At 42.2% G+C, this 25,636-nt stretch overlaps 1 protein-coding gene across 21 annotated transcripts in view; it reads left to right on the forward strand.

Moving 5' to 3' along the window:
• The window catches only part of PRDM5 (PR/SET domain 5), a 201,033-nt gene that overhangs the window by 151,465 nt on the left and 23,932 nt on the right, over positions 1–25,636 (forward strand). For 19 of the 21 annotated variants that reach the window (XR_008449528.1, XR_008449525.1, XR_008449529.1 and 16 more), the window contains 2 exons: positions 9,453–9,588; positions 24,115–24,284. The gene's annotated coding sequence lies outside the window, so the exon portion shown is untranslated. The remainder of the gene's footprint in view (positions 1–9,452; positions 9,589–24,114; positions 24,285–25,636) is intronic. The other 2 variants (XR_008449515.1, XR_008449516.1) reach the window with 1 other exon arrangement.

Raw genomic sequence — 25,636 nt, forward strand, 5'->3', positions numbered from 1 at the left:
TTACTACTTTTGTAGCTTATCCCTCCCTCTTCTCACCATCCTACTCGAGGCCGATGTATTCCTGGTGGAACCAGACACTCACCTTCATCCCATGTCAGTTCTGCTTTTTTTTTTGCCAAATCTATTTCCCGCTTTGAACTGGTCAGAGGGAGCAGTGGTCATAGGTGGAATTGAGAACAAGATTCTGTGATCTCTTAGCAGCCATCAGATCTGGAGATCGGATGGGGACTGGATGCTGTGAGTGCTGCCGATTCATGCAAAATTATACTGGAACAGGCATTTCCAACTCAAGGGGAAGAGAACCCTCCCAATAAAGAATAGGGTTGTTGTAGTTCTTAGGTCATTTAACGATGTACTGGCACGTAGTAACTGCATTATAAATATAGTCGGAAAAAAATATGAACTTAGTTTGGAAGCTGCTCTCAGCTAAATTATGGGGTTTTGATCCTGACCTAAACTGATCCCACATGTTCCTGGATTCTCCCAACGTTTGAGTGCACAGTAAATCAACCGTAGTTTTAGCTTTTTATTACAAAGAATGAACAGAAGAGATTGGGAATTAGGTGACTTTGGCATCTGTTTATCACATGGTTTAGGATTGTGTGGTATCCTTTTAGCTTTAAGGTTTAAGGTTTAAAGCAGGTACACAGGATCAAAACCAGGTAAATGGTATCAATTTACAGAAAGTAGGCTGAGTATCACCAAAATGTTTATTTCAAAAATATTCAGTGCCTGTACAGAGAAGAATGCTGATACTGATCTTACAAGTATTAATGCGTTCTGCTCGCACATATTTCATGTTATTGACTGCATGAAGAAATAAGACCACAGAAGAGAACAGGAAAGAAGGAAAAATTAGCAGGCAACTTCTTTGGTAGTAATACCCAGTGCTTTAAAGTGCTTTAAACCCCTGGATTGTGCTGCTTATGCTTTGAGAAAACTTACGTGTTCCATGTATCTTCTTTTTTCCTCTCTTAAAGCCATCTCTTCCCTCTTCTTTGCTCCTCCTTGTTGTACCAACTTAGTGGTGTTATTGTATGCAAGCATATGCCCTGCAGCGTGGATCTTAGCCTTCCCTCTTCAGCTCTAAAGCTCTTTGCATTCCTGTTCACAGACATAGTTTTGTCACCTGATCCTTGCTCATTTGCCCTCCAGCCTTTTTTTTATCCATAAGAAATATTGTATTTCTTATCTTTGCAGCCTGTAGCTGTTCTTTGGGTTCTTTTTTGCAACTTTGCTTTTTTTTTTTTAACTTCACTGTTAGTATTTATAATTTTTAACACTGTTAAGGTATGGTTAAACAGTCTTCCTGAACGTTGCTTCCCTAATGGACTGACTTTCTCTCTGCAACATGTCTAATCATGTCTTGCAGCATGGTTTTTGTGAGCTGACTGCCCACACAAGTCTGCTGCCATGTGGGCTGTAGAGTCAGCTTGTCTGAAGTCTTACTCAGTAATTACCAGGTAGTAAAAGTTAACTGCCCCATAAAACCACATGGAAGAACTGTGCTATTGCTGGCTTGTCCTACTCGGTCGTTGTCTTCTTGTGTGCTGGAACTTTTGGGCAGGGGTGAGGACTAACCAAGGTCCCTTTTGGCTCTCTGTGTTTCTATGATGTCTGGTGACCTGGTTATGGGCTGCTGAAGTCAAGGTTCGGAGGGCTTCTGTAACAAACAGGAAGACTTAAGCAGTGAATCTGAACTGAACAGTTCCCATTTTATTTATCAGGGGAAGCAGCGGGGGGAGATAAATAAGCCACCCCAAAGTTGTCCTCTAACACTTAGGTGTTTTCTAGGCACCTTGAAAAATGTTTTTACCTAGTGATGCTTCAAGGCTAATCTACTGGAGCACTAAATTAGCTGGTGTAGAGTGAAGGTGTCTAACGTGGACCCAAACAGGGAGCAACTTTGCAACAAGCCTAAATTGACTATGACTCAAACTGGCAGAATGAGTCTTGCCTCTCTGGTCCAGCAGGCGTGTGTAATAGTTTCATGGAGAAATGAAAACTGCCAGGTTTCTGCCAACCTGCTAACAAAATTTATATTGCTGATGTAACTCGTAATTTTTACTTCTGTAGTTCTAGTAACTTCTTTCATTGTGTGCGTCTTCTGCCTCATTCTTTATTTCTCAATGATATAACAATCCCATTTATTTGTTCTGTCTTTTTTAACCAAGTAACTGAGATTTCAGTCAGCCTCAGGGGCTGCAGGTACATTTTGTGCAAAGTTCCTGGGAGGATTAAACTCCTGTGGGTGTTTAAAAATTATACAGACGGCTCTTAGAATGGAGGGTGAGTAACTTGGGACAGGGGTTGTAGAGTCAGGCAATGAGAAGGTATCATAGGATGTAATTTAATCCGTGCCCCTGCCCCAAAGCAGAACATTTACAGTAGTATTGCTAATAGACACTTGTCTAAACTGTTCTTAAATACCTCCAATGACAACCCTTCAGCTTCATTCAGCAACTGCCTACCCTTAATGTTAGAACGTTTTTCTTCATCATGAGTCTAAATATTCCTGGTTGTCATTTATGTCACGTCTGGATCCCAGACATGACCTCTTTGGGATAGTGCAAATGTAATTAAACTTCTTTCCTGCTTGTTGCACTGATTTTCCAGGAGTGGAAAAGAAGAGAAGCAACAATGTCAGAGTTACTTTGAGAATTAAGTAGGTATTTTCAGTCCTTTTGTCAGATTGATCATTACAGTGCCAGTAGTGCCAGCAGACAATTCAGGCTCCCCCGTTTGCAGGAGGGATCACAACAGTGTTTTCCGCGCTGAAATCAAAATCCTGAGCTGTCTGCAATGGCTGCACATGGCCACTCTGCTTTTAGTTAAAAACCAACGAGCTGTTACGCTGAAATCTAGGCAAGGAGGCTGTGAGGAGAAAGCACACGAAAATGCCTTGACTAATAGCATGCCTAAATGGCTGTTTTATAGTTTTTATAAGAATTGTGGTGTTTCTCACATATGAAAAAGGACATGACGTGGTTGTAATTAATGGGGAGGCTCTTTGTTGAAGCTGTTGACTGTAGGAAAGAACCCAAGGGTTTCTCTGGCTCCTCAATTGTAAAACTAACTAAATACATCTAGGACTGCATTGTGTCACTCTTTAGCATCTTTCAAAGCTGTAATTAGCAGATACCTAATGAGTTCTGGCTACAGCATGTGGATCGGATGACTGAAATATTTACTTTAGGCCTCTGATTCTCATTCTCCACACAAGGGAGAATAATTTGATTTTAACATCTAGAGATTAATTTTTCTTTGGTTGTCTTCCTTCAAAACTTTGTTTCTTCTGAATAGTGTCATCCGACTGAGTCTCCTCTTTACTGCCTTCAAAGCAAGGTATGTCTAAAACATTTGGTGGTGAGTGTCCTTGCTTCAATAAGTCTTCTTTTCTTTGCCTGAAAGCTATATTTTCACTACTCTTGGTGGAGTCTGATGCATAAAATGCAGATGGCCCTTTGACAGTTATAAAGGAGCAAATGAGGGAATGACAATGCTACCTTCATTGCGTTTTTTAGCAGGATTACAGCTGTCTTATTGCTCCACAGTGGAACTTGTGAACATAGGGCTGCATCTCATTAATGGTGGGTGGAAACAAATCAAGCCAGGCTGTATTTTTAGCTATAAAAAAAGATTCAGCAGTTTCACCAACAGAGCAGGGTGGGAATATTTAGGAATCTGGATCCCTGACACTTCCCTGGCACAACAGACACTTCTGCCAGAAACCATGAAGGATGATGCCAGTAATGAGTCAAGTGCAGTTTAGTTTTACAAACTCAGCCCAGTGTACACCTCGTCTTTTTCTCTGCTGACTTGGCTTTCTCCCTCCCAAACTTTGTATTTATTTACCTGCCTGTGATGTCTGAAGCACAGGGCAGACAAATAAGTTTTATTATTGTGTTGTGACTATGGAAGATCCTTTCAAAATGAGCCACTGCATTGAATTGTCAGCCTTACTAAATATCAGAACACGCAGGGCATGTGGGTAGCACCACTATTTGCTACTCAGCCTTGGAGAAATGTAGCATCTTCTAAGTGTGGAAAGACTGAAACATCAGGGGATAACTGTTTTTTGTGGCCTGGATTGAGTGGTGCCAGGTGATAGCATAGACCCCTGTCTTATCAAGGATGGGTGCTTCTACTTGAGAAGCACTGATGTCACTGTGATGCATCTGTAAGGCAGCAGTGATGAAATAGGAACGCCATTCTTTAGTCTAGATTGGAAGATAGCAGGCTGGGTGGGATGTGCAGCTACAAACCCTCCCGTGCTTGGGTGCGTGTTACTCTCTTGTAGGGCAAGGGAAGGGAAGGGATGGCTACAGCCATTCTTCCCCTGATGTCTTCTTGGACAATGATTGTTAACACCTCAGAGTGTCAAGGCAGGAGTTGTGTTTAGGACAAGAGTTTGTATGATGTTTCAAACTCCCTAGTTAGAAGCCTTTCCACTTTTGCCAGTCCCCAGATATTCCTCCCACAGTCTTCCCAGAGCTCGTTTGGAACCTTTGAATGTCAGCTCTGACAGTGATTTCATATTGACTGTGCTTGAGCTGACCTTAGTTCAGAAATTTTCCAACTGCTCTCTTTCCTCATCCACTTCCACTGTGAAGAGTAAACATTCAGAGAAGGATCAAATATTGAACTAAATGAAAGATAAATATCTTTGGGTTAGCTGTTTTTTCCACAGCTGGCTGTTCTTGAAGACTGTTCAAAGCCATTCCTTAAGAAACAACTGCCTGACTTCAGATGTGAGAACAACAGTGCACCTACACACATAATAGGGTATTGCGAGCAACTTCTATCGCACATACCTGAAATGGATTTTTTCCCGGAAGCAGTTTTTTTCTAGACAAATGTCTCACGGGACCTGAACTGAAGGTTGAATGAGCTTTGAATGAAGAAAGAAAAAGCGTGGGGGAGGTCAGCATGTGCTGTAAGAGTATCTGTTTTATAACAGTCATGGGTGTCACAGTAAACATGATTAATTTGTTCTTCATCACCAGGCACTCTCTTAATTCTTTAGATGGTGGCAAAGATGAATAGGGAGCAAGCTCCATCCTTCTGAAAAGCTGTGAATTTAAACAGTGCCAATCTCACCGTTACAGGCAGTTGACTGGATCACATGTGAATTGCAATCAGACCGGTAGTCCTTTTCTTAACAGGGATTTTTAGTGTGCCAGCCTTAGTTTTCCCTCAGCTCAGTTGTTTTTCTTTCAGTGATGAAAACCGTGACTGCTTTTTCTTTATCAAATTTGCTTTAATCTGTGGGCACCAAGTAGTTCAGATACATGAAGTAATTTATAGAAGGTAGGCAATACTTTGGCTGCAAGTCGCCCCAAAGTACATATGCTAGAGCTAATGTCTTTTGAGTCAGCCCTCTCCCTAACAGCCAAGCTCTATAAATCACTTTCACTTTTATTTTATGTTTTTATTTAATGAAATTACAAAAAAATTATGCCAGTGGGCTCTGTAAGGCATACAGAACCAGTAATGTTTCATGTATCTCTTTATTTTATCATCCAGAGATTCTCTCTTCTGTTGACCCCTGATCTCCATTCTGACAGGCAGTGTTGATTTGCTTTTGTCAAATTGCTGTTGGGTATTTTTGCGGTCATCCATCTTGATGTCCTTTATCCAGAGTGACATGTGCCTACCCATTAATTAGCAAAGTGAAGTTTGCCTGTTCGTAAATGGCTTGGACATTGCTGGGTTAAGTTGCTTTCATGGAATCATAGAATGGTTTGGGTTGGAAGGGACCTTTAAGCCCATCCAGTTCCATCTTCCCTGCCATGGGCAGGACACCTCCCACCAGACCAGGCTGCCCAAGGCCCCGTCCAACCTGGCCTTGAACACCTCCAGGGATGGGGCATTCACAGCTTCCCTGAACAACCTATGTCAGTGCCTCACCACCCTCAGCATAAAGAATTTCTTCCCAATGTCTAATCGGAATCTTCCCCCTTCCAATTTAAAGCCATTCCCCCTTGTCCTATCACTCCACGCCCTTGTAGAAAGTCCCTCCCCAGCTTTCTTGTCTCTGCTCTTTGGATAGCTGTCACGTAACAGTTGTAAATTTGGGGTTGTATCCTACAAGTGATCATGAAACTTGTTTGCTAATTTACACGGGTGGTCAGAAATGGGCAGGCAATGTTTTGAAATGTGGTAGTTGTCCCTCCTCTTTAAGATATTTTATAATGGCAGTTTGAAAACTCTCCAGACTATATGATGAGTGATGTGTCTGTGATTACCAGCGTTATGAACGGCACAGCCGGTTCATCTAAGCTGACAGGGAAAAGGACTAATGCCTGTGCTTGAGAATTGACATATGAGGATGGGCTTTAAGGTCCTTTCCAAACAAACCATTCTATGATTTGCTATGTAGTTTAAAGTTTTGGAGGTGTGTGGGGGGGTTGGGTTTTATTAATCTTGCGCAAAGCTTTATAATTAACTCGTGTGACTGGAGGGAACAGAAGTCTCCATGAGTCATAAAGAAGCTAAATAATCTCTGCTAGTGAGATAACCTGCCTTGGCTGTCAGTCAAGCAGTTCTTATTGTTCTATTGGCTGCTCTCAGGCTTTTTTTACCGGACTGAATTAGAGGAACCTGCCTCTTAGCAAGGATATTCTTGCTTTAAAGATATTTGTAATTCTTACTACCAAAAAATTGTTCCTCCTGTATAGTATCCATTTAAAATTAATGAGAAAATCCAAAACTAAACCAGGTAATGAGAGTCGATTAATTACTCTAACTACAGGGAAAGTAATTCCCAACAGAATAATTTAGGCTATTAGCCTGCAGTATACAGCAGAGGGACTGAACTGCAGAGTGTTACGTGCAGCTGGGAACACAACAGTGTGAACTGCCTGAGCATCCCTGCTCCACCAGAGCTCACAACCTTCAGAGTAAATGGACTTGGTCAGGCAAAGGCTGGAAAGAATGAGCCCAAGAGATGCATAGCATGACCAGACACTCCCCATTAAAGTGTTCTGCTTCCTGGTGAAGTCCTTGGGCAAAAATGGTTGTGATATTCCGTGCTTTCCTTCCAAGAAGTTTGACTCATGTCTGGGATCCTGCAATTTTTCCTAAAAGGGAAAGACCAAAACTCCTGCTGTTGTAGGAAAACTGAATTCAATGTTTTCTCCTTCCATTAGACCAACATTTTTAACTGAATGAGGAAACTGGCAGATAGTCTGTTGGTTTTCTGACTTGAAATGCCAAACCATTAAAAAGCCCATTTCTGAGTTCCAGGGTGGGTCGTGGGTAAATGACACAGTTGTGTTTGCAGATGAACAGACAAGTTGACCTTTACATCTTTTCAACTTGCTGCTGTCAAATGAGCATACAAAAAAATATCAGGTTGCCTTATAATTTACAAAGTAGCTGCGGAACTGTGAGTGCAACTTGGTCAAAGGCTGGTTTACTTCTCATTGTGAGGGTTTGGATGTTTGTGCTGAACAAGAGGAACGGGCTGCTTTTAACCTCGCCCTCTGTGCTCCGCCTCCCAATCTGCCGGCCGGTCTCCCCATCATAACCTTGGAAATGGCCCAGCAATTTCAACCACATTTGAGATGGGATTTAATCACCTTAATTGCCTATGAGGTCTGTGAGTGCTGGGAGCTGGATAGAAGGAAAAATATGCACGTTGGTGCCCACACTGACAGAAGCACCGTCGGAAACCATCAGTTTTCTCATGGGTTTGACAGGAGCTGCTGTGCCAACCCATGTCTCCATCTCCAGCCTGACTGCTGCAGGCACCCGCAGCTCGGGCTGGTGTGGGGGGTGAGCAGATGGCCAGGCTTCTTGTGCTGGAAGGAGATTTAGGGGACAAGGTGCAGAAATAGACAGGAAATCAGGTTCTGCTAATTTTGCTGCTCATGGAATAATCTTTTATTATTGGAAAGCGGAGCAGCTGGACGGGTCACTCTGTCAGGCTGAGATCCGTCTTACCAAACTAGTTTTGAAATTAGGTTTCGGTTTGGCACGTATGCCTTTTGTAGTTCTTTTTTTCTCCTGCAGAAGACTTATTATAAATGTGATCAGTGATTCTAGGAGTTGTTTTCATATTAAAGACATTTATTGAATATATATACAGTATTAGTGGAGTGAGAGCACAGCCAGCGCTTGTGTCCCGCTTGTGAGGATCAAAATGTAACCAGACTGGTATTTTACACTCTGTGTATATTGAGCTTTGTTGGGGGCCCAATTTAAATGTCTCTGCGCAAACCCACGTAGCGTGGGGAATAAACAAGAGGAGTTAGAGATGTGCACACACCCACTGGGCTGTGATCTCATTGGCATCACAGAGACGTGGTGGGATGGCTCCTGTGACAGCAGTGTTGGAATGGAGGGATACAGGCCCTTCAGGAAGGGCAGATGAGGAGGGGACGTTGCCCTGTATGGCCATGGCCAGCATGGAGCTTCACCTGGGGATGGATGAGGAGCCAACTGAGAGCCTATGGATCAGAATTAAAGGGAGAGCAGGGCCAAGTGACATTATGGTAGGGGTCAGCACAGGCCACTGGTGCAGGTTGAGTGAGCAGATGAGGCCTCTGTAGACAGATAGGCGCAGCCTCACGTTTGCAAACCCTGGTACTCACTGGCGACTTCAAACCCCCCAGTATCTGTTGGAGGAACAACACTGCAGGGCATAAGCAGTCCAGGAGGTTCCTGGGATGCATTAGTGATTTTGAAGATGGTACAAGGTTAAAATACCAAGTGTTTTGTGAACAGTATTCCAAGATGCAGCAGCTGGCACAGATAACACAATAACTCAATTCCATAACTTGTGGCGTGTCTCTCCGGAGAGGACCTCATCGTTAAAAATAATACAAAGATCACAGTGCATGGATGTTACTGACAGACCAGTGAATGTAGATCCAAGTTGCAGCCAATAAACTCCAACTTTCATGCCCAGCTGGATAAGTGTTGGGGCTGATCAGCTCTTTTGAAGTCTAGTAGATGCTTTTAATTGTTATTCAGTAATCTTAATTTGGCCTCTGTGTAATAGGTGGAGGCTATTTACTCTGCAACTAATGTTTTGGTGGTCTGGGGCACAGTGGCTGTGCTGATGTGGAAGATACTGTATGACCCAGCAGCCTTGGCTGATGAGTGAATTTTAACTTTCAGCCTAGGTGGGGTTTTTTTTTTTTGTTTATTTATTTAGGGGAGAGGGTGTATCCTGAAAAAATTATGCATTACACCAGTGAACAGTTGGCTGCAGCTCTGATCAAGAGACAAAGAAAGTCGGGCCTAATGACTAAAACAGACAGCAGGTTGCAAATTTGGACTTCATGATGCATTCCAGTCAGTAACATGAAAGGCAGGAAATATCTTACACATGCTGCCTTTGGGGAACAAGAGAAGATAGGGAGGTCAAGCATGGATCTACTACATTTGCTGATAAATCTTTTCAATAGTGGGTTTTTTTTTTTCCTTCTCTCTGCCCTGAGCAGTGTGGTGTTGCCTGCAAAGCAGTGGGGAGATCAAACAGCTTTTCAGCCAGCTGCTCAACATTGGTCACTGCCTTTGAGAGCGATGGACCCATCAGCGCGGCTGAGCGCTGCTGTACATCACCCAGCGCATGCAGAGGTAAGCACCTGCCAATGACCTTGAGTGCTCTACCAGCAGCACTCGGCCAAGATCAGTAATAGCATCAATCCGTTATTTCCCTACACAATCCAACAAGCTACTGGAGACAGGGATGACTCTGGAGCAGTTTATAACTGTTTGCAGTTGAAATCACATCTAAATTCAGTTTGGCGAAACCACTGCAGTGTTGGAAACCCCTGCTGTTATTCGGATTGACAGAGTCTGTATTCCTTTCCATTCTTTCATAAAAATAAGATAGCAGAATTAAAGAGGGTGTCATTTGTTGTGGTACGAAAATTTGGGCTGTTCACTAGCAAAATTGTGATGATGGTGTGGTAACGAACAAAGTCAAATTGTGATTTTTTTTTTTTTCTTTATAAATCCCGAACAGCTGTAAAAACCAGTGTCTATTTACAGTTGCTATCCAAACACATTGTAATATGGCTTCCTAATATTTTGACTGTTGTTGATACTACTAGAATGACAATATAACAGTGGCTGCTTCACAGGCTACTGAGGAGCAGAATCCTTGTTCCAGTTATAATTTCAAAAAGGAATGAGTAGAAGTGGTGGAGGCAGTTTCGTGCAATTAATGGTTTCTCTTGCTCATCTCTTTAATTACTTGATTTTGGTGAAAATGAATATTTTCTGCATGACCATAGCAAAAAAAAATAGGCTCTTCTATGTCAGGGAGAATAAGGTGTCTAGACTTTTAGATTAGAGAAAGTAAAGGGAAGAATACAGAGATGTGCAGGATGAATCTCACAGTAGAATATTCTTCCAATAATTGCATTGCCTTCACAAGGTCTACAAGCATGCGCAGATACAAGCATGTGGTTGAGCGCTTTGGGTCAGGACCAAGGTGTTTACGAAGGGAAGGGACTAAATTGTGTCCATGGGGCTGCCAGGATGTGTCCGTGCCGCTGTGGCTTGACTGCAGTCCTCAGGGTGGGATAAAACCTTAAAGAGTGTTTGCTGCCTGCCTGGACACAGATTTAGTGTTCCATTTGGACATGTTAACAGTTTACATTAGTGGTTTTGACAGATTTTAAGTGAGCAAGTAGGGATTTTAGCTTTTCAATGGATAATTTTCTTTTCATTTATATTCAAGATAGTTTAATCTGTCCTGTAAAGAACTTCTGTGAGATTTCTGATTCTAGGCTGTGGTAGGCATGCAGATGCGCATGGGGAAAAATAATAACCAGAATATACACAAAATGGTTGGTTCTAAATGTGTGCCAGCAAGAGAGGGGGCAGAAAGAAGGTGCAGGTTTTCTCTCACTTTCCTTAGAAGCTAAAGAAAACAATTTGTTTTAAAACATGTAAGCCTTTTTTCTGAGTCCTTTTTGGATGCTGTAAAAATCTATGCAGTTTAGAAATACCAGGGCCAGACTAAGACAAGGCTTGATCTATGCGTCTGTAGGGTTTCAGCCAGCTGGAAACTTACCTAAGCGGCCAGGTATGCATTGAGCTGAAGTTCTTTTCTGTTTCAACTGAAGCCAGTAACAAAATTCAGCATAGTTTCAACATTATAGGTTAAGGGACGCGATCCCTGGGTTAGAGCACAACAAAAATCAACTGGAAGCCCAGAGAATAAGCAACAAAATGCTTTCACAGGCCTGGATTTTCTCTGTGCAAGGAATTATCAGGACATCTTGTTGCCCAACAAGGTACAAATGAGGTTGTTGGTTTCCCAGATGCAAGTTATTGGTGTGGGGAATGACACACGTCAACAAAGCTGCTTGTGCCTGTAGAAGTTTCTAGACTTTAAAGAGTTACTGACAAGGTAATTGTTTGATAGATGCAATATGTTATGGGATCTCTATCGAAATCACATGAGCATCAATATCAGGTCATATTGTCAGCGTATGAGCAATCTGTCTTCAAATTGTGTCTGAAAGCAACAAAACCACATGTTCTCAGAAGAAGTCCTATTTGCATGTTCAGTGGAGAACAATCTCTGCCGGTGATAACACGTTGTGGTCAAGTTTCTCAAAATTGCTGAGTAACTTGTGCCAGACAAATACAAACCGAATACATTCTGCAAAAAATGTCTGCTTGGCTGGTAGAGCACAGCCCTACTCAGACATGCTGCTTCTCCGAATGAACTCGGGGAATGGGTCTCAAAATACCAATCCAGTGAGTTCAAATTCACATTGCTCCGAGCAACACAGAGTTTATTGAGTTAGTGAATAGCACCAGTTAGTTTAATTTGAGCCTTTCAGAAAGCAAAGAATTCAGTCAGATTTGTAACGCTGACAATGTCCATTATTATTATACTTGGGTCTGCTGGCATTTTTCTCCATAATCATGTTGTCATAAACATTTTCCATTGAAAGTATAAAGCAAACAACCCTTTTGTTTTTCCAGTCCAATGAATTTTTAGGAAGACGAACTGAATAACATTTCCATAAATCAGAAAGCATTAATGGTACCAGGGAGGAGGGAGCTTGTTTCAGTTTGACAGAAGATTTTGCTCTTTTAGAAAGTTCCTTTTCTGTGTTGGGTTTTTATGCACTCAGGCTATCTATGAGTGAAGTTAAAAGACAGTTTTGATGTATGAGGTAAGAAAATGATTAATACTAGACTTTAAGGCATTTAAGAAGACTTTGACCTTAGCAGTGCATGTCTCGTTAAATCAATAAATTAGATATGAGTCTACTTTATATTAATAACGTAAGTAGGCTTGAAATGTCTGTGAAATGCCCATTCCCATTTCCTGTACCCATCAGTGAAGGACAGCTGCGATGTTTTCTCTCTTATTTTTCCGAATCAGACAGCATTTCTATTGAAACAGGCGTTTCAGCCCTTTACAAACGCACTTGAAAACATGCACCCAGCTAAGAACTGATGTGCAGGGTCACATCCCAGGAGACTGTTGGAAACAAGGCTGTGGCTCAGCATATGCCTTTGGCACATGTGTATGTATAGCATAGCCCCTTTTAGAAAAGAGATACTGTGGATTTCTCTCTCTATGACTTATTTGCTTGTAGAACTTATTAATGAGGAATGGGGAGATCTCACACTCCAGTCTTGTTCTTGCCACATCACCAGCAGCATAGCCAGCAAGGAGATCTACTCCTCTGTGTCAATTTTGCTGGTCATGTCATAGCTGGACTTCTGGGGATGGGAAACGCAGCAGCACACAGCAACACATCAGGCACGTGGCTGTGGTTCTTTCTGGTTATGAGGGGGGAAATCTGCAGGACTCTCCTGCAGACCGGGCTTCTTTGCTGCTGCACTAAATCATTAATAAATATCTTACGTAACACAGGGTTCAGTAGAGGATTGCAAGGCAGTTAGATCTTTATCTTGTGGCATTATCACATTAATATTCATGTCTAATTTTGGTTTTGGTCTCCTATTTTTGATGCAGAGAAGCATTTCCCTCCCCTTCCATGTCATGCTTTGTCTAGAGCCTTTTGGGAACTGAAGTGAATGTTATCAAATCCCTCACTCATCAATATTGTTTCCTAAGCTATTCCCAGCGCAGGAAAAGAAACACAAGACCATTACACAGCAAATCCACCAAAACCCCACAGCTTTCTTTTGTAGATATCCAAGAGAGGAAAAAGCAAAATCATTAACCTGATCATAATATATTAACCTCTTCATAATGTGTTACGCTCAGCTCTGTAGAGGAATACACCTTTTTATATATATATATATAATTTTATATGGGTATTTACAGCTATGTAGGTATATACACTTACTATTAACAAATATTTCCAAAGGAAATGAATTCTGTTTCTTCAGGAATTCTTCCTGATTATGCAGTTTTGTTTCTGGCTCAAGAGGTTATTTCAGCCTCCTCCCACTCAGATGTTGGTGTCGAATCCTGCACTGTAATCAGCTACAGAGTACAGGTCATTGTTTTTTTCTGTAGTGGTCTGTCAAACCTGCCTACCTTTAAGTTCATTGTTTCTTGTTTGTCACTGTGTTCCTCTCTTTGTGAAAGACTGTATTTGCTGAACACCTACAGCTAACGGTGAGGAAGTGTGAGTCTTTAGAAATATGACAGAGAAATTCATCTTGGGAGAAGCATTATGGATTTTTAAATGTTTTAATTTAAAATCTATTGCATTTAATAGAATCGCATTGGCCTTCTGAGGAGTTTCAAATTGGAAGATGCTCTGTCTTAGCCTCCTGTTGCTGTGTCTGTTTTATATTGTAAAAGGCATGGGCACTTCTGGAAGGGTCCTACAGAAAGGTTAGGTTCCTGAAGAAAGGTAAAGAACAGCACCAAAGTCCCAGCTGGGATCCAGACACTCTTGTGGGATGGTGCTCTGGCCTCTTGTGTGTACTTTAGTTCTGAGTTTCTTTTCTTCACGTTCCCAAGGTGGGCAGGGTAATGTCACAGCACATGCCCTGAGCTGACCTTGCCAGCATCGCCCATCACTCCTCAGGGATTTGGGCTGTTTGGAGACCAAAAAACAGCTCTGCTTCCCCACAGCCCATCTGATGTAAGTGTATCTTGTCTTTGAGCTACGTAGCAGTTAAGTAAGCAGCAAAATCTGCATTTCTCCTTTTGTTCTTCATAAATCACTCCACATACAAGGGCACATTTTCAGCAGGGCAGACTGGTAACAGCTTAATCAAAAGCTTCATGGAGACCTGTGGATCAGAGCTGTGCCAGCTTACAGCAGGCTTTCAAGGGGGAACAGCTCTTTTGTCTTGAAGTATAAAGGGCACACGGTGAGCGTGGTGTTTCTTAAGAATAAAAAGTGCTGTGAGCTACAGAAACAAAGAAAAGAACATCTTTATTAATCTGAAGAAAGCAAACACCTGAAATGTGCCTTAAATGACGCACCAGCTGCTCATGCATCTTAGTTTGTTTGAGGCAAAGGCTGGCTATAGGGCACTTTATTTTCAGATGCAGTTGGGCCTTGGCCACCATGAAATCATTCTGCGGTTGCCAACAAGGGTATTAATTCTTGGGTTTACTTAACAGAACTGAAGATGTTTCAGCACATCCCAGGTGTTGGGTGTGAGACACCAGCAACTAATCCGCTGAGTTCCCGCATTTCCTTGTCCTCTTCTCCTTAAATTTCTTTCTGTTTCTTCTCTGAGTTATGTTTGGTTTATGGTATTTGTAAGTGTGAGGAGAGCCAGCGTGGCTGACAGCGTTAACTGAAGCTGGCACCGCCCCTGTGCAGGTTTCCAGCGGGGGTATTTTCCTGTCTCACAGCAGAGTCCTCAGGCTGTTCCTGCTCGGATTAGGGGACACTATCAGCCACTGATCAGACTTTAGCAGGAAGCTGCAATTTCATGAACCAAAAAGGAAGAAGGAAAAGTAGAGATACAAATTCTGGGTTAGGATTGCATTGTCCATCCTTAAAAGAATGAGGTACTTCCTCAGGGACGAATATGGGATTTGTATGCAAAATTTAATACCTGTTATTTTGTATCAAGTCCTGATAGCAAGGTCCAACCAGGAATAACTCAGACAGGCTAGCTTCTGAGGCAAAATCTTGCTAAGCTTTGAAGAGGGCTCATGTTCAAAATCAGAAGTACCAAGGCAAAATTGACTTCTGAAAGTTCAAAGGTGGGAGTTGGGACATACAAGGAGGCCGTGCTGGCTTTTCAGTTTGGAATTTCACAGCCTGTGTTTACACTTACAAATGTGCATCTGTTGATTCAGTTCTTTACAGAGATTTCAGCTGGGATAAACGGGTTGTGGGATGTGCAGGGCATCTTTGCCAGCAGCTGAAGTCTGTCTCAGAGGTCAAGCTGCCCATAGGGAAGGGCTTGGCTTATCCTGATGTTTGAATGGGATCAGTATTGATACCTGCAAATAGCAAGGCTCTACATCCATATTCCAGTTGAACCTCAGCGGTAAGGTGACCAAAATACAATATTGTGACTTCATTGAATTCACATTGGCTCCTTGTTTGAAGCTTTTTTGTGGACCTAAAGTAGAACAACTGTTTAGAAGGCACCCGTATTTTCTCCCATCTATTTCTGTTATACACATATGTACTTTAGAAAGGTAAATCCTCTTATCAGACATTCCTAATGAAGAATGCCTGCCTGTCTTATACTGTTCCCTTCAGACTGTTGCTGTTGTTTAATAACTCAAGTAGTTGATTTGTAGCCTCCTTTTGGGGGAACTGTCCTGCCATGTAACATCATTTTTAGGAGGCTGTTTGCAATATGGAGCTGTGAGCTTCCTTCATTCAAATTCATGTGGCACCAAAGCTGTTCCTCCCATGCACGCACACATTTCACTCAGAGCAGTTTATGATTTTCTTTCTTGGGAAGCTTGTAGGGGTCTATTCTCTTTGGGTTTTTTTTTCCTCCTAAGCTGAGAATTTCAAACCTCAGGAAGACTGTGGGAGCAGTTTCCATTAAACTATTCCAAAATCAGGCTGTGGCACTGGAGCTGTTCTTTTAGAAGAAATTCCACCTCAGAAAGGTTTTGTTGTGCTCCAGGTTTCCCTGATATTTTTCAGCTATGGGTGCTTGTAAAATATAACCTATTTTTTCCTGTGAGGGTGGTGAGGTCTGGGCCCAGGTTGCCCAGAGAAGTGGTGGCTACCCCATCCCTGGAGGTGTTCAAGGCCAGGTTGGATGGGGCCTTGGGCAGCCTGATCTGGTGGGAGGTGTCCCTGCCCATGGCAGGGGGTTGGAAGTGGAGAGCTTTAAGATCCCTTCCAACCTAAATCATTCTATGATTGGGAATACATCTGTTTTTTTAAGGGATGGTGTATTTTTAGGTAGTAAACCTTATCAAAGTCATAAAGTTTTATGAATTTTACTGAATGTCATTCTCAGAAGAATGTGAATCTTATTGTCAGTATGTTTTCTGGAAAAAGGTTACCAGATCTGTTCCTAAACAAGAGGGAGATTACATAGATTTGGGAAGAGAGTTTAAAATAAAGCCTTGCATGCCCTTCAGCATCTGCACTGAGGGAAGTGCACAGGCAATGCAGCAAAAACCTGACTTTAGAATTCGTTTGATTTTCTCTGTGTCTAAAACCCAGCAAACTGCTGTGCCATGCAGGATCTATCTTCTGCACAGGAATTTGAATCCTTTTCTTGAGACAGATAAGATATGACCTGCTTGCTATTCTTACAAACTGCAAGTTGCTAAACTTCAGGTTCTTAGGTGACCTTCCGAAAAGGACTCCCTGAACTGACTGTGTGTCTGTGTCCTCCATGCTGGCTGGCACCCAACCCACAGGTGAGCCTCCACTGAGCTCAAAATACTGACATCAGTCACCTTGGGACGCATGCTGAATTGAAATCCAGCTGTAGCTAGGGATGCAACCCATGTTATAACTACTGGTTCAAACTACATTACATTTATGGATCAAGCTTGCAGTCTGATCCTGTGCAATGACACAAGATCTGTTTCAGCAGAAACTGGGAAGCAATTTTTTTTTACCAATTTGGTCTTTTTTTTTTTTTCCTGTTCACTTTAAACTGTTGACATGCTGCTAAATTCGGTGCGCTGAAGGTGTTTCCATGTGTCACTTCTAATAGGATACAGGTGTCAGACAATTTGAGATTATTTCAAACCTAATTTTCTTAGAGTGAAGATACAAACAGTTACACCAGAAGCAGATGTTAGGCCTTTCTCACCCCTCCAAAATGTGGTTTGGCACCCAGCCAGGCTGAGTCTGTGGGGGAAAAGAGAAAATTATATTTAATTTTAGCTTGCTTGGTTTCCTCCTTTCAAAATCTATGCGAATGTGCAATAACACCCCCCCACCCCCCCACCCCTCCCCGAATCCATTTTCCCTGTGCTTACACAGAGACTAAGTATCCTGTTGCAAACAGATGGAGTACAGACAGGTTGGGATGTGAACGCTTTTCTGTCTCCACACTATCACTTTATGGCCCAAAATCTGTCATAAAGTGCTGTCTTTTCCTTTTTGTCCTCTCCCCCCTGTCTTTGTCCGTTACTTTTTTACTTGGAATAACAGCCAGGAAGCAGAAGTGGCAAGGACTGCACCTAAACCAGTGGTTTGGGGTCCTGCCTCTTCTCCACCTCCATTGACCTACCTGGGGGTGGTCACTGGGACTTGAGAGAGAAGCCCTAAGAGCATCTCCTTCCTTCTGCCTTCAAGCTGCTGTGATTTTTCCCTAGCATTTCTTATTCTTTGAAGCAGTGGTCCTTCTCTGCCTTGTGGTATTCATGCAGTTTTACATACGACTGGAGCTAAAATCTCAGTTATACAGCATGGATACAAAAAGGAGACCACTTACTGGCACCAGGTTCTCTTAAGGATGGTACTTGTTGTCCATCAAGAGTGGCTGCACCGAGTTCAGTTACACTTCATTAGAATTTATGTAGGTGACAGAAAAATGGAGCTCACTATCCTGGTGTTACAACCTTGTCGAAAAGAAGACCTTATTCTGAAGTTCACTGTGTGAATTTTGGGTTCTGCTGCTCAAATACATCTTCCTTCACTTGCTTGCACTAAATGAATTGTAAATGGTACATAGACAAAGGGAAAATGAGCAGGTGGTGGACAGGGGCACTAACGCTGCTGCTCTTCTGTGTGGTGGTGCTATGGATTGCAAGGGAAGGTTCTCCAGGCCACTGACTGAGGGGAGTGAATACCATCAAGAGGAAGCATCAAGTGCTGGCTTGTAAATCAAAGGCAAAATTGTGGAAATGCCACTCTGCAAATGGGGTTTTAACTGCGTTGCCAGGAAGTTGTCCAGAGGCATTTGAAGACCAACTCGGTAACAGGAAATTAATCAAAAGCATTTTTGAGCGGATCCTCAGCCGGTGAGTGCTGCTGCGGCTGTTCATACTGCTGAACTCTGGCAATTTACTCCCATTAAGGGTCTGCTCAGATGTCAGATATTGGCCACTGCCAGAACAAGTGACCTTTCTGCACAGTACATTAAGAAGAGAACAAAAAGGTGGAAATTCCCATTTTCCAATCGTGGTCCAAATAAACCTCTGCTCTTGTTCAACCAGCTGTGTTGAAGAGGAGTGATTATAACAAGCCTTTTTTTTAGCCTGCACCTGTCTCTCCTTGCACAGCTGAGGGCACGCTGCAATCGACTTCCCCACAGACCTGATCCTGTAAACGCTTCAGGTGGAAGTAATATTCATCATTATCTGCATCTATTTTCACTTAACCACTTGAGGGGGAAAAAGCACCTGAGGGCTCTCAGTTACTGGAACACACAGTAACTGGTCTCCCACAGTGAAGAAAACCCCCATTTCTCCAGTCCCAAATAGATCAGGATTTCTTTTAGTTTTCTTTCTTCTGGCAGTCGAGGTCTTGCAAAGGAGAGAAGATCAGTTTTGGGCAGCTAGGTGTGGTCAGTCTCTGGAGAAGGTGACAGCTACAGTCCCACCTGGGAGGAACGGTTCCCTCTCACTTCAGGAACAGCCACACAGATTGAGGAAGGAACTCCCATTTTATCAGGAAACATCCAGGAAAGAAGTGTGCCAAACTGCTGTGGAAAACACGTGAGTGTGATTTTTCTGAGAAATTGAAGGCTTTGCTAGTGCAAAAACTGGGTTCAGCATTGTCCCTGGAGAAATGAGAGGCTGCAGAACTGTTATTTTTCCTCATAGAGTATCCCTTTTTTGTAAAAATGGTTAACGTTCACGGAGTGTGATGAGCTATTCCATGTATTCATTCTGTGTAAAGAAGTGGCCTTTCTTAACTAGGGGTTTCACTAGAAGTATCTCCCTCTTTCATAGAAATTACTATTTTTATACTTGATTATTTTGCTGAGGTAATTCTTACATGTTCATCTCATCCACCTTCAGAAGCAGTTTGATTTCTGTTAGAATGATACAGGAGGACTAATGCCTTCAGAATTGGCATTATTGGCATATTTTAAAATCCCAAACTATTGAAATTTTCTGCCTTCAAAATGTGGTGCCTGGAAACTGACTAGCACTACATTAGCAAATTGTTCTTTTTGCAGTAAGTCATAGATCCCACATAATCTGTGTTTCTGAGGAAGAAAAAATAAAAGCTCTTGAATTGTTCTGTGAGAAGAGTCTTAAAGAAGTACTTAAAGTACTTTCAGTACTGCAAAGGAGCTACAGGGAAGCTGGGGAGGGCTCTTGATCAGGGAGTGCAGGGACAGGACAAGAGGGAACAGTTTTAAGCTGAAAGAGGGGAGACTGAGATGAGATTTTAGAGAGAAATGTTTTCCTGTGAGGGTGGGGAGGCCCTGGCCCAGGTTGCCCAGAGGAGTGGTGACTGCCCCATCCTTGGAGGTGTTCCAGGCCAGGTTGGATGGGGCTGTGAGCCCCTGATCCAGTGGGAGAGGTCCCTGCCCATGGCAGGGGGGTGGATCTGGGTGTTCTTTAAGGTCCCTTCCAATCCAAACCATTCCATGACTCTTAAGATGCTGCGTGTGACTGAGGTAAAACAGCATAATGCTCACTGAAAATTACAAGCCAAAACCATGTGTAGCACAAAGACATGTCAAAACAGAACGAGAACACTAAATTATTGTCAAACAAAATGCTGCTTCATGTGGACCCAAAACATCACACTAGGTTTTATAGTGTGGCAATTAGGTATGAGGTTCTAAAAAGATTAATTTTACAAGGGGCTTGTAGCTATTTCTGTTCTAGATGAGTTCTAGCCTCGTCACTGCCCACCTGAAATAAGGATACAATTTGATTTTTCAGAATACTATTTTTAATGTAAATAATGCAAATGCATTTAATGCAGACAATATCCCCCAAGATGTCTTGCCCTGGAATAAAAAACCAAACTACATAAGAAATTTGGAAACCTGTCTTAAATATTTTAACAGATAAGTTTTAGAAGGATGCCAGATTCAGTGAAGATTCTTTTGCCTCCTAAAAACAGTCATTAATCAATTTATTTTCTTTATCAGTAAGGCACTCAATGTAAGATTTTTTTTAATTTGAAGGCAGTACTGGAACTTTGTGTAGTTTGATTCTCTGTCATCTGGGTATTGAACAGAATTGCATCCACAAGTGCTGCCGTTCAAGATTATGATTGCATGATAGGAAATGACTACTTTGGGCGTACTAATCAGCCAGTGAATAGAGTCCATAAAAACTAGGGATACGAACCAGAAAATGTTATTCATTAATTTTGTTTATGGTTATTTAATTTTAATTATAATACTTTAAAGCTATTTAAAGCAACAACTCCATCCTATGTGAGTTAATGGAGCATATTTTGTGAAAATAATCAAGGCCTGGTAACACAGATCACTACAGAGCCTGTAATTACATCTTTGATGAGAGTTTCAAAGTGATTTTTAAATGTGCATGCGGCTTATAAAAAATGATTTACAACAGCTCTGCTTCTGCCACCGTGACTTCACAAATGTTTCTCTGGCATTGTCCAAGGTTAATTTCCATTCACATTCAAAATCAAAATGCTTTTAATTGAGTAATTGCCTTGCAAATAAATGTTCTCTGGAGATGGGAAAAACAATTAATTTTCACACCTGTTTTCCTGCGCAAGTGATAATAAGGAATGTTTTTCTGTGGACCATAAATGCCTATAATACTACTAGAATCATAGAATCATTAAGGTTGGAAAAGATCTTTAAGATCATCTGGTCCAACTGTCAGCCCAACCCCACCGTGCCTGCTAAGCCATGTCCTAAAGTGCCATGTCTACACGTTTCTTGAACCTCTCCAGGGATGGAGACTCCACCACTGCCCTGGGCAGCCTGTGCTAATGCTTTACTACTCTTTCAGTAAAGAAATTTTTCCTAATATCCAAACTAAACCTTCCCTGGTGCAGCTTAAGGCCATTTCCTCTTGTCCTATCCCTTGCTACTTGGGAGAAGAGACCAGCACCCACCTCATTACAACCTCCTTTCAAGTAGCGATAAGGTCTCCCCTCATCTCCTGCCATTTTCCAGTGATCCACAATCTAGGAACACCGATGCCATTATGCCTTGCGGAGCAGGGCATTAGTGATGCCCATTTCAGATGTTTTCTTCTGTGAAGTGATGACACAGGATCTATTTTTACAGCTCTGATTTTGACATCATCACAATGGTCCAAGAGGCCTTCACTCTGCCACTGACAACATAGAAATCTCCCTGCTGGTTGTGTCCTGGGGAAGGGCTTCAGAGGCTGTTGGCCGCTTTCTCTGCCACGTTCTGTAGGAACAGTGTGCACTGTTCATCCGTCACAGGTCTTGTTCACATCTGTGCCTTCTCAGGAGGTGCTCAGAACATGTCACCCTTGCAGGGGTCTGTCAGGAACAGTGCCATCACACCTATGTAAGCAAGCCCACCCGCACCTCTGACAGCAGAAGAATGGGGTGGAAGGGGCTTTTTTTTTTCATCTGGAATCATTTCCTTGTAACTGAATTGGGTTTAAGACAGGCTCTCACTGCCTCATGTTACAGCTTGGGAGCTCGCAGGTTTCCAGCGATAAGCATGCTGGCTGTAGGCAATTAAGAAGCCTCAGGGTTTTAGGAGTCTAGTAACTAAAATATGTTACAGCTCAAGCCATTGTTTAACACTCCAAGGCTCTTACAGCTGTGAAACACTCCCATCATCAAGTGGGTCTCTGAGACTCCCTCAGGAACGGCAGGCTCTAGGTATCCAGCTGCTAGGAACAAAAATAAATCTCTTTGAAGACTTATTTGCCATCACATCGTGTGAGGACTTAGAAAGGCTGAAATATTTTAATCATTAATCTCCATTCATCAAATCTTGACATTCTTAACAAAACTCTAAAATAGTCTCAGCTGCGAGTTGAAGGGCGAGCACACCAAACTCTGTACAGAGGTATCAGGTTTGCGGTTAAGATATGCCACACACAAGACATGCCTGTTGCAACCAAAACAGTTCCTGCCTGTGCAGAGACACTGGAGAGCGTTTCATAACTCATGACTATTTATTACAGAATCATTAAGGTTGGAAAAGACCTCTAAGCTCATCCAGTCCAACCGTCAGCCCAACCCCACCATGCCTGTTAATCCATGTCCCAAAGTGCCACCTCTACACCTTTTTTGAACCCCTCCAGGGATGGGGACTCCATCACTCACCTGGGCAGCCTCTGCCAGTGTTTCACCAGCTCTTAGCCATCATGGAGGGATAACAGCAGAGCTTTCATATCTACTAATCACAAAACTAGTATTATAATCTTTTCCATTAATGGTTGAACAGCCCATGACACAGTGTTTGTTATCATCACTGCGCTATGACTTTAGAAGCAGTGATCACTGATATTGGAAATTATCACCTTAATGGCAGAAGCCTGGTTGGAAAAAATATATTAAAGCCTGATCAAAACCTGAACAGAACCTGTAGGGCTTTATTTCTATGGGGTGTAAAGAAAACCCATTTTCCTTCTCTCTTTTCTCAGCTGCTTGTTTTAATGGAGCAACTGGTTCTGTTTTTTTTTCCCTCAATATTTTTAAGTTTTATTGCTGACTTAAAAAGAAAGGAAATGAAAATTAAAGTCAAGGCAAATTTGGTGTAGTTGAGACATTCATTGAATCATAGAATGGTTTGGGTCAGAAGATCCTTGCTAGGACTTATAAACGTTAGCTAAATGAATAGCAAATGTGTTGCACAACTTAGAGGTGAATTCTTAATGACTTAAAGACTTTGAGGCTGCCAAATAGTCCCAGACAAGGCACCCCAACATATTTCTTTAGAGTGGTTTTCCTCATAATGTTCCTTCTATTTTATAAAGCAATGTTTTGCTTCTCCCAGCCTTCCATCCTTCTTTCTTGAGCAACCCTGAGCCCGTGAATGCTGCGTTTGTGATGTTGTGCGGGTCAGCAGAAGAAAAGGTTACTGCACGTGGGAAAGCACGCCAGGTCTCTACACGCACGAATATCCGAAGTGTGCGTGTCAAAGGAAGGGCAGTTTATTGCTGGCTGAGCGTATGGTTCTTGCATGAGTGTCCTAATCATTCTGTGCTCTTCTAGGAGACAAACTCCTCCAGACTTCACAGAAACTTTGCATCTGCGCTTCTTAATGTTTTCTGTCAGAGGGACAAAAAGCCTTGCGATCACATTTAGGGAGAAAATCTTTCTTCCACTTCAGAGACAAGGTAATGTCCAGGGGTGCAGAGGTTAGGTAGCCTTCCCAAATCCATACGGCATGGGAATGAGGAATAAAAGTCTTAGCCAAAGAGTTATTTTCAAGGGCTTTTCTTTTCTTTTGAAGCACAAGCCAAAGCCTGTTGCAGACTCTGTGGAAATGTTCACATTAACATCAGTATTTAATTTTTCTGGGGTTTGGCTCTATTTGAAGAAGGACAGAGAATAATGTTAAAATTGCTATAAACCATTAAAAATATTTCAACCTGCTCTAGACTTATTTTGTAAGCTGTGTGGTTTTGACTATGGTTTAATTTATGCCCATTGCTGCAAGTAGGGATGAGAGCCTGGGCAGCGCTTTTCCAGAGCGACAATGAGAATCCTATTGTAGCCCTGCTGACCTCACCTTCTTTCTTAGTGCAGTTTTCCACCACGTTTGCCATTGCTTCTGATTTTTTATTTAATTATTCCCTTCCAGAGAAGATTTTTCCTGTATCCTTACTTCCAAGAGCTTTCTGTCTGATTTATTTTCTATTTTCAGTACTCAATGAAGCAGAAAAACAATGTTAGTCTTCGGTGGCCAGGGAAAATATCAGGAATCTGTGAAGGTGGTCTCCAGATGATACAGCCCTCGCCAAAGCGATCGTGCCGTGCTGCGTTTCCCCCAACGAGGGAGCAAATCTACGGCAGCAGCAGCGCTGGCAAGTGCAGGTAAGCTGCCTTCTCTGAATGTGCTAAGAAATGACCAGCGCAAACGCATTCCAGCTTTGGCGGCGTCCAAGTAATGGCTACTACTGCTCCAGGGAGGAAATAATTAAAGCCATTTCTTGACTCTGACAGTTTGATACTGGTGGTTTTCAATAGCAAATTACCAACATCTGTACAGCAAAATTCAGCTACTGCAGCTATTATTCAGCAGGGTTAACCACAGAGGTGCTGGGGCTTGTTCGTTTTCTAGATGTCCCCTCGTTAGATGTGACCTATGATTGAGACCAAAACTACAGCCGATGGCAATCTAGGTCTCTTGCATTAGAAATGTAAATGAAACCATATGGAAAGCTTAATATTCTGTGAAAAACCCAGTGGCGAATGCATCAAAGATAGCAAATGAAAGACTGGAAAGACAGCTGAATGGTTTTCTTAATTACCTAACAATTTCAAATTTCCAGAGCAATTCAGAAGTAATATTTATACAATTCATCCAGTTCTGCAAAAGTGATGGCTTTTCATTCCCACACACCATTTTACATAGAGAACGCAAAGAGTGTGTGACTGTACAGGCTGGAAACTTGCATCTACGGCCTGTGGCAAGCAACGCAGCATGGAAAATTTTTCTTGCTGGTGAAAGAAAACGGTAGCAAGAAGGTTAAATAAGCTCTAACTGAAGTATTTCTTTTTGAACACTAGCTAGAAAATGTAATACAAATATGAGCAGGAATGGGGGGCTGTGATGTGAAATGTATTTCTGAGAGAGAATTTGGTTTGGATTGATAAAAATACTGCCATGTTATTCCACTGCTTATGTTGTAACTAAGTGTCTGTCAGGGTTTTATGTTATAATCCACTTTGGTCAAGGATTTACTGATATGTAAGACTTTAGGTTAGTTTGTAAATTGGCACTCTTGTTTTCAGCTCCATTTCACTGCTGTTTAAGCATCAGAACCCAATCAAGGCATAGTAAAATTGCTGTAAAAATACGCAGTTGTTTTAAATTAGAGCTTCAAACTTCAGAAATCTTATGGGTGGCCTGGTGGGGGATAAAAATAGCTCGTACGCCCATCGTCTGATAACTGAGAGGCTTTAAAATATTGTTGGAATCTGTGGTCACTTTGACTGAATAGCGATAGGAGGACAGACGCAAGAAACAATGTACTGATTTCTAATGTAATGATGTAATGAACTCATTTGCAAATACTTGATCCATGTTAGTGCCCAGACAGAAGTATAACCCATTGCAAAATTGCCAGCCTGCCTGTTGCAAATTTCTCTACACAGCAGATCGTCCTGGGTCTGCAGCTGGGAGGAACCCACACTAATTCTGCCTTCAGCTACTTCACTGCTGA

The sequence above is a fragment of the Cuculus canorus genome, chromosome 4 (assembly GCF_017976375.1).
Source record: "Cuculus canorus isolate bCucCan1 chromosome 4, bCucCan1.pri, whole genome shotgun sequence".
NCBI lineage: Eukaryota > Metazoa > Chordata > Aves > Cuculiformes > Cuculidae > Cuculus > Cuculus canorus.